This window comes from Phragmites australis, chromosome 8 (genome assembly GCF_958298935.1).
Source record: "Phragmites australis chromosome 8, lpPhrAust1.1, whole genome shotgun sequence".
Lineage (NCBI taxonomy): Eukaryota > Viridiplantae > Streptophyta > Magnoliopsida > Poales > Poaceae > Phragmites > Phragmites australis.
The window spans coordinates 2,724,754-2,734,081 of NC_084928.1; positions in this window are offsets into that span (position 1 = coordinate 2,724,754).

Genomic DNA, 9,328 nt, shown 5'->3' on the forward strand with positions numbered 1-9,328 from the left:
GCTGCCCTTAAGTTGCTTCCAGGTTCGCAGGTCGGCGAAGAAGAGGCAGTGTTCGGCTACTTTGTGCCTGCCGATCAGGGTGGCGGGCAGGAGTAGCACCTTCTACTCCGAACTCTGGCGCTTTTGGTATGGAGCCTAAGGGCATACGGCTCCATACTCTTTTGTTGTATAGGTTTTTCTTCCGCTGCATAGTAGTTGTTGTTGTTCCTCTTTTGTTGTAAATTGTGGAAGCAGTTGCTTGTTTAACAATGGTAATCCAGTTTAATTATTTGCTCTCTATTAAACTGTGTTGTGATATTTGAGTTGGAAGGCATGTGTTCCGATCCTGGGCACAAAACACGTGCCGGGACTACCGGAATGGTATTCTGGTTAATCATCGAGGTTGTGATTATGACTAATGATCATCCTGATGATTAATTAGAATACTATTTGGACGGTTCCTCACATCATGAGAGTCTGTTTTGATGGTCATGGAAAAGATTGTTTCACGTCATATAAGAATATAAAGTCTGCCTATGATCTGGCATTATAGGGATCAGATAAATAGCCAGTATATGTCTATCGAACTATAGTCATGTCTTGGGTTTTCTAATATAATAAACCAAGATTATTTCGTACCTTAGAGATATCTATCGATATCCTTTACTCCTGCTCAAATGGCATTTTGTTCGAGTTACGCTATATTTAGGTTGCAAGTTATCTATAAATGCAATATCAGGTATGTTACAATTTACAAGATATATCGGTGTACCGAGATATGGAACTTCAGTCCTAATATCTCTTCATCATCATCACAAGATTTGAATGTATCTTTATCCATTTGAAGGGATTGAATAATCATAGGTGTTTTAATATATATAATATATCTATATTGAATTTCTTCAATATCTTCTAGATATATACAGACTAATATACAAGTATTCCGGAGATGTACTCAAGTTGTAGACATAAGAAAATTTTGGTTTTACCCAAATATTTCATCTCAAGTTCCGTCTGAAGATGATTGCAAGCTTCTTGTGTATTTACAATGATATTGAGATCATCTATATACACTAAGATGATATAAAATCTAGTTGGGGATTTCTTTATAAACACATATGAGCAATTATCATTATTTGAGTAATCCTTCTGTAGAAGGAACTCATTCAGTCAGTTTGTACCATATTTTATCTGACTATTTTAAGCCATAAAGTGATTTTACACAATACATGTTGCAATTTACTTTGGAATTCAGAATCGTAAGCCCTTCAGGGGCTTTCTTATAAATTTCTGAATCAAATGACTAGATTCTGCGAATCATATTAAGTATCGGAACATTACTCCACTCATAACTAGAGGTTATGTTACATCAAAATTGATGTCGGGTCTCTACGTGAATCCTTATGCTATAAGCCTTGTTTTGTATCTCACCACCTTATTGTTTTCATTCCGTTTGCGGAACCCATTTTTGATCCTATTGGGAAAGGTATCTTGGGGAGTATGTATTACTGATGCAAATATCTCTCTTTTCTTAAGCGAGCATAATTCTTCCTCAATTGCCTCCTTCCACTTGATCAAGTCCAAGTGCTTTAGGCACTATGCTATGGTCTTTGTTTCAGGATCTACCTCGAGGTTTTTAGCTATTTTGAGGAGAAATGAATGTCGACAATTGTAGTCTTTCTCTTGGATCATTATAATTTGTGGATATTTCATTTACCTCTCTCAATTCCTTATGAATTCCCATACTAATGGAGTTAGGGTGTTCCAATGTCACATCACCTAAAGTGGTGCACACATTGTGCTGAGTCTTGGATGTAGAATATTCGTAGGCCTTGGATATTGTGTATCTATAATATGTCTATCAACTTTAGGTTGATCTACATTTACTGTTTTAGAAGTTAACTTTCTTTATTTCCGCGGATGCTTTTAAAAGCATTATCCCTTGTGACCATACTTCTTTCTCTCTTATTTTCATTTAAGAGTTAAATGGTTTTATTAGGTACCTCCACTCCTTTTAGCGCATTGAATGCAGGGATAAGATTTAGTGACACCTTTGTTGTCAATAAATGCATCTGACAGATATTTGCAATGTGTTGCAAATTTACGAATCCTTGAATTTTTATTCAGATTATTCAGTACGTAGATCTAAGGACTAATTGTCTTTATCTAAGGATTGAATATATGTGATATTCCAATATATTTTCTAACATTCTGTGTGGTACTTGTGATCTTCCCATAATACCTGAAAATTATCCTTATCAGCGTACCGAGCTATGAATAAGACCCTTGTTAGGGGCTCGAGGTATTTATGATTGACGGAATATATGCCTCATATAGATCCCTAATTTCCTGTAATAGTCCATTGATATATGCTATGGTGGTGATATCGGTACGTACACAGTGTAACTGATTTTTTGCTCTCCTCTATATTGTTCATCTTGCAACTTGCATCTTGCTTTGGTCATCAAAATCATCTCCCTTTGTCAATAATCACCCAAAAAGGCTTTATGCACATGTTAAACTCAAAGGGAAAAATATTAGAGCACAAGGGAGAGAGCTTCACAAATCATGATCTAATTAAAAGGATACCAATTGTATGGATATTACTATAAATGAATGATACCAATTGTAGGGTATGAAGGCACAAGGATCACAATTTATGAAACTCATATTGTATAGTCTAAACTTCTCCTATATATGTGCATACAAATAATGAGAAAGAAACATATGCACAACTAGACAATATGTCAAGATATAAAATTTAAGATATATTATGCATGAAAGTAGCTTAAATGAATAAAAGATTTGACAATAATACCAATTAAAGTATTAAGCATTGTATACCTCCAGGGATATGTTGATTGCTCTATAAGGCTATAAGAGATACAACTTGCAACACTGGTAGTCTCAAAATCACAACCTATAGGATATACTCCCCCAAAATATATGCATACAAGTATTGAATACTTGTGAGATACATGCACTTGTTATTAATAACAATGGGGATTTATCCTATAGATTGGATCAGGACATATGAAAGATACTAATTGTAAAAACCGGTACCATGAAATGAACCTACAACTAATAAACCATGTAGGTTGCTTATGGGTTAGAGATAAACACAAGCAACCTACCATAATAAAATCTACACTAGGCATTGCAATAAAATGAAATAGCATATGCAATTCTAGACGAGGTAAATAAGCTAGAAGCAAAAAATAAAATGCATGAACATATATCTAACTACAATTTATCTCTTTTACCTTTAGATGGGGTTTTGGGAATACGATGATCATGATTTTCATCAAAATTCCCAAACTTGTATACTTACTTCTTTGCTTGAACCTTCACTTCATCTTATGAGCCAAGTCTCTAAATTCCCATAGCCGCTTCAGGATATCAAGTCTTCTTTGGAACCCAAACCGATTGTGATCCCTTTATGTTGATAATGACTTCATTTGGCACACAAATAGGTTGGTTTCACCTTACCATGTGTGCAACCACCTTACCATTGTTCTTCTTCTTCAGCTTGTAGTGGTTGCTTTTGATCTTGTTCTTGTAGTTGGGTTTAGTGTAGAGTTTGGATGTCTTGTTAGAGAAGTTCATTGTCTTCTTCTTCTCCTTGGTCTCCTTCTTCTCCTTGGTCTCCTTCTTCACTTCTTTGTATTGGAAGTACTCGTGGTCTTCTTGATAGCATTTGAAGTATGTCACGATTGACCCCTCCGCAAGCTTCTTCACTATGAAAGCATGGTTATCTTGAGGAGGTTGGACATGTCATTTGCCCTTTAAACTTGCAAAGTCCTTCTTGAATTTCTTCACTTCTTGCTTAAGCTCATCATTCTCTTGTGCAATGAAGTTGTTAGATAATTTTACAACATCATTCTTAACACAAATCTCATTGCAAAAGGGTGAGCTAAATAAAGCAATTAAATTATCACAAGAAGTAGAAGCATCTACCTTAGGATTAAAATTAAATAGAGATGTAGATTGCTTTAAAAGGACATTAGTTTGAGATCCAATGCACTCAAATTTAGTCTTAAGCTCATCATGCTTCTTGTTTAGCAAATTGAATTTGCTCAACAATTGTTCATAACCAGAAATAAAGGTAGCATGAATGTCATCAAGTGCATCAAATTTCTTAAGCTCTTTTGATTGTTTCTTAAGGGTCATTTGTTGCTCATTGATCAAATAAAGGATTTCATCACAGGAGGGAGAATCCTCATCAAATTCATCATCACTTACATCGCTATACATACCTTTGGCCATAAGACACTTGTGAGATAACTTGTGTGTCGACTTGCATGATGATGATCTTAAGGAAGAGCTCTTCTTGGAGGGGAGGATGGTGAAGCTTTTATCACTTGAGCTTAACTCTTTATCGTCGCTCACCCATCTTCATAAACTTATGAATGTCTTGGCTCTTCCCCTTGTCTCCCTCTTATTCTTGGTCTTCTCCTTCTTAATATAATCAATTGTGTTGACCAAATCTTCAATGAAGATAAGATGATCAATTTTAGCATTGATCCTCTTCATATTTTCTCTATATTTGAGAAGAGTTTGGCTATCTTTGGATCATTTTCATCATCACTTGATGTGCTTTGATCATATTCTTCATCGCTCTCTTCATCTTGATCATCATCATCTTCGCTTGAGCTTTACGCTTGCTCTTGTCTCCTCATCCTTGCCTTCATATGTTGGCTTTGAGCTTGCTTGCTTGTAAGAGCAAGATTCTTGGTGCCAGATGAGGAAGAAGATTTCACTCACATGTTCATTGTTATCTCATAGACGGTAATTTTACTGAGCACTTGACTTGGAGTCATTCTTCTTGATGTCATTGTTGTCCTAGATGATGAAAACTATCAACTTGTACTTTGAAAGAAGAGCTTGAAGTATTCTTCTCACCACTTGATCATCTTCAATTGGCATCAAACATAACCCATTGATCTCGTTAACAAAAATGTTCAAACGAGAACACATATCATTAGCACTTTCATGGGGTAGTTGCTTGATGTCATTGAGCTTAGTAATAAGCACATGATATTTCTCATTGCGCATATCATTTGTGTCTTCATGTATTTTAATAAGACTATTCTAAATATCATGTGCATTGGTGACAGAATAAATATGATTAAATACATCAGCACATACATATGATAAAAGGATACTCTTTGTCAATGCATCTAATTGCCTCTCCTTGTTGGTGATGCGTTGTCTTATCCCTTCCTCGGTGACTCTCCAAACATCCAACCCTAGAGCTTGCAAATAACAAGTCATTAGAATTTTTCACCAGAGAAAGTTTGTGTCATCAAAAAGTGGAGCACTATGAGAATCCATCCTAACCCCAAACGTCACAACTCACTAGGCGGTTAAGCCTAACCGATCACAATGAGATTAAGGCTCAAATGCCATTTGAATTGGTGAAACCTTATGAAAGGTGTAAAGCTCTAACACAAATTGTAGAGCTAGATGTGAGCCCTTGTTCTGATATCAATTGAAGGGATCGGTGACGTTCTAAGAGGGGAGTGAATTAGGACATTTAGAATCTATTCAACTCCAAAAACTACACAAGATAAACCTATATCAATTTCTATCTATATGTGCTCTAGGTTTATCTAGTGTGTCTACTCTACCGATCAAAACGCTTGCAACCTATCTAAGAAAGTAAATTGCAAGAATGTAAATGCGAAAACGTAAATAAGGTAGAGAGAGTAAATTCGGTACAAGGATGTTTATCATGTGGTATCGATGGCATGAATGCCACCCCTAGTCCACGTTAGAGCTCCACAAAGGATATGCTCTTGGTCGGCACCCGGTCACGGCTCTTAAGCCACCAAGTCACAAAGACAAGGCCTCCACCCGGATGAGCCACCAAGTCACCAAGGCAAGGTCTCACAACTAGCCTCTCTTCCGGTTCATTACCGTCGTGATTACTTTGGAGCTTAAGTCACTAAGGCAAGGGTCTCTGTATCCCTATACACGCTTCTCCTCGCCGCTCCACACCAAGTCAAAGAGTTAACAAGTTTATCGGCGAATCACCATGACTTTAAGGTGCTGACGTACCAAGAGGTATAAGCTCCGATCACTCCTTGATCCACTCTCTAGGCAGCAATCACCTAGCAACACACTCTTTAGGCCTATAAGCACTAATCACTCTCTAATGGTGTGCTTAATCGCCTTGGATGATCATTTTAAACACTTTAGTGGCTTGGATGTCTTCTTAGGTATACATAAATTTCTTAGAACTACAGTTACCTCAAATGACTAAGTGGAGGGGTATTTATAGCCTCAAACCCGTGCACTAACCGTTAACCTAATGGCTCAGAAAGGTTGTTAACACTGGATGATCTGGTGAGAACAATAGTACTAACATCGGATCATCCGATGAGTACACTCTCATAAACTAGCTGTTGAAACCCCATTCAAGCCTCTGTAAATATTGGACGCTCCAGTGTATACTTTATCTCCATCACCGGACTATCCGGTGAATATATACTTAGCATCCGAGCCAACTGCATCCTCTCTGTGTAAATTGCTCTGGTATAAACATCCGGTGCACATCACTTCATCACTGGACTATCCGATGCCATTAAATTTGTTCTGCCTCTTTACATTGTTCATTATCCGGTGTAGCCTTGCGGCGTGTTGATAACTGGACCTTCCAGCGTGTTGATCACTGTATTATCACTGGACCTTCCGGCGTATTGATCTTCGATCTTCCACGGCTGGAACCTTCTCTGATGAAAATGCTCCAGTGTGTATCTTTCTCTAATCACCAGACTATCCAGTGGATTGTTTCATTCTGCCTTCTGGATAGAAATACTCCGGTGTTGCCATGTTTTGATCACCGGACTATCTGGTGAGGCTTAGCCTTCATTCTTCAGCATGACACCCTTCTCTGGAAGAATTGTTCCGGTGAGCACACTTGCTACTCACCGGATCTTCTGGTGAGGTCTTCAGGCATCTCTCTCACTTAGTCAAATATGCTCCGATGAGCTCAACATCCACAACACCAGATCTACTAAAATTGACTCATCCAATTGTCCTTCCTCCAAGGGCAGTTTGAGATCTCCTCACTTGATGTTGCGAGCTTTTTGTGATGTGTGGTGACGCGCACAGGAGGTGGTGACGGTGTCGTCGACGGTGAGCTGTCCGATGGACGGCAATGATCTGTGGTTCATGCAGAAGACCACGCTAGACTCCATCGCTATCGGCGACTGGGCCTTCTCGGTGGATGGCGTCCTCAATGACAGGGCCTCCCAGGTAAGCAAGCAACCCCATTACTCTGCCAAGCTTGTTGAATTGTGATCGATCTTGAACCAATTGCACATCTTGGTGGTCATTGGCAGGCGGATGCATTTGATCTGATGGTATTGCCCATGATCGAGAGCGCCATGGTTGGATTCAACACCTCCCTCGTCTGTTGCGGCCAAGTACTGGTAATCCAAGGAGTCTTCTTCGTGTTCTCTGCTTCCTGCAATAATCCAAGTAGTCTTCCCGTCACTGATGTGTGTGTATGTGTTGAATGCTACTAGAGTGGCACGGCTCAAAACTATTGGTTACCCTTGTATTCCTGTAATAATCCTGCAATAAGATCCAGTTGAACTATAGGTGCACACAAGTTAAGCAATGTATGTGATTTTGAATCAAAATGCATCCGTCTATACATTGATAAACTATTTCAAAGCTGGGATATATTGCTACTACAAAGATAAACTATGGATGGCAATCCGTAAGATGACAATTATCTTTCACTTGCATGCATGTTAGTAAACATGCATTGGAATGACACCTAACTGAGACTGAATGGTTGATTCTGAAACAATGAAGGTTAGTCCCAGATAGTATACTGCTAATTATATAGAGAGCTTACTTATTCATTTGCTCACAATATATGTTCATGATCGATCGGGTCTGTTTAAAGAGGATATTTAGGTTAATGTTTTGCAATTGACTGTTTTTCTCATATAAGTTGTTCAAGTGACCAGCTATATACTCCGTTTAAAGAGGATATTTTAGGCAGAGAACATGCAGCGTTTAGAAATTTTGGTTGAAATGGTTTGGCAAACTGCACATGATGAAAAACAGTTGTCGTGTGGTTTGGATTATTTTCATGCAACCCTGTAGGTTATGCATACAATTGCCTCAACAAGTGTGCGATTTAACTAGCATGTTATTTTATTTTAGATGCAACACACTCGATCAACTTGAGATCCTGGATTTTTCGATTAGATGGCTCATGGATTGCATTCTTTTAAAAAAAATACTTGGAACTAAAGGACTCGATTAACATTATGAAAGCCTGTATTAGTAGAGTTATGCATCAACTTGAGATCCTGGATTTTCGATTAGATGGCTCCTAACATTATGAAAGTCTGGATTAGTCGTGGTACGCATCAAAATAATCTTAGATAGTATTTGCAAATTTTGGCAATGTTGTTGTCGTTTGCGATGGTCGTTTGGTGCTTCTCAGATATTTTTTTTTTAGTTCTAACAACATTGTATCATTACACATGGATATTTTCTTTATCTCGTGGTTTGTTATATCCATTAACTAAAAACTCATGATTACACCCTGTTTTGTCTTAGTCATGTCGTTAATATTTATTTAGGCAGCCTTTTAGCCTTAGTTTTGGCCAGCTTGTCTATTGTAGTTCTATTTACTAACACGGCCTGAGCATGCTTATGTTTAGTTACCTGTACTTCGTTCCTTCTTTTTCTCAAACACACATGAGAACTGTAGTTCATTCAAAATTTATTTCATTTATACATTTTTTTTACTATGATTTTCTCCATAGTTTTTTATCATGTGCAGTTTGCCAAACCATTTCAAAATATATGTTCATGATCGAGCAGGTCTGTTTAACGAGGATATTTGGGTTTATCGAATTACCATCTAATAGGAGTATTTTGAGTGGTGATACTTGTTAATTTAGCTGAATAGTTGAGATGACGGAGCCAGGGGAGGACGGACTACTGTCGCGCCAGCGCAACACTTTGGGGCGACCACCGCGGAAGAAAGACTTGGCGAAGGGGGACAGGTAGGAGTCTGACGCTTGGGTTGGGTTGTGAGATGGGGAGGTAGCAGCCTGGAGTAGCCATCGACGAGAGGCTGGTGGGGGTTGGAGCGCCAGAGAGGGGAGGGAGGTGGAGAGACGGAGCCATCCTTTGCTCCTGATCTGGTGCACTCAAGAGTTTCTTTTGAAGACGGTGACAACACTTGTGTTTGAGATAAGCTTTTGGTGTGAAGAAATTTTAATTTTGTTTGCGTGGTAAAGAGTTGTATGGCTTGATCGAGTCGTAAGGAGCCTTGTTACTGTTTATATTGTGTTTATGTATGTGTTGTTGCGCC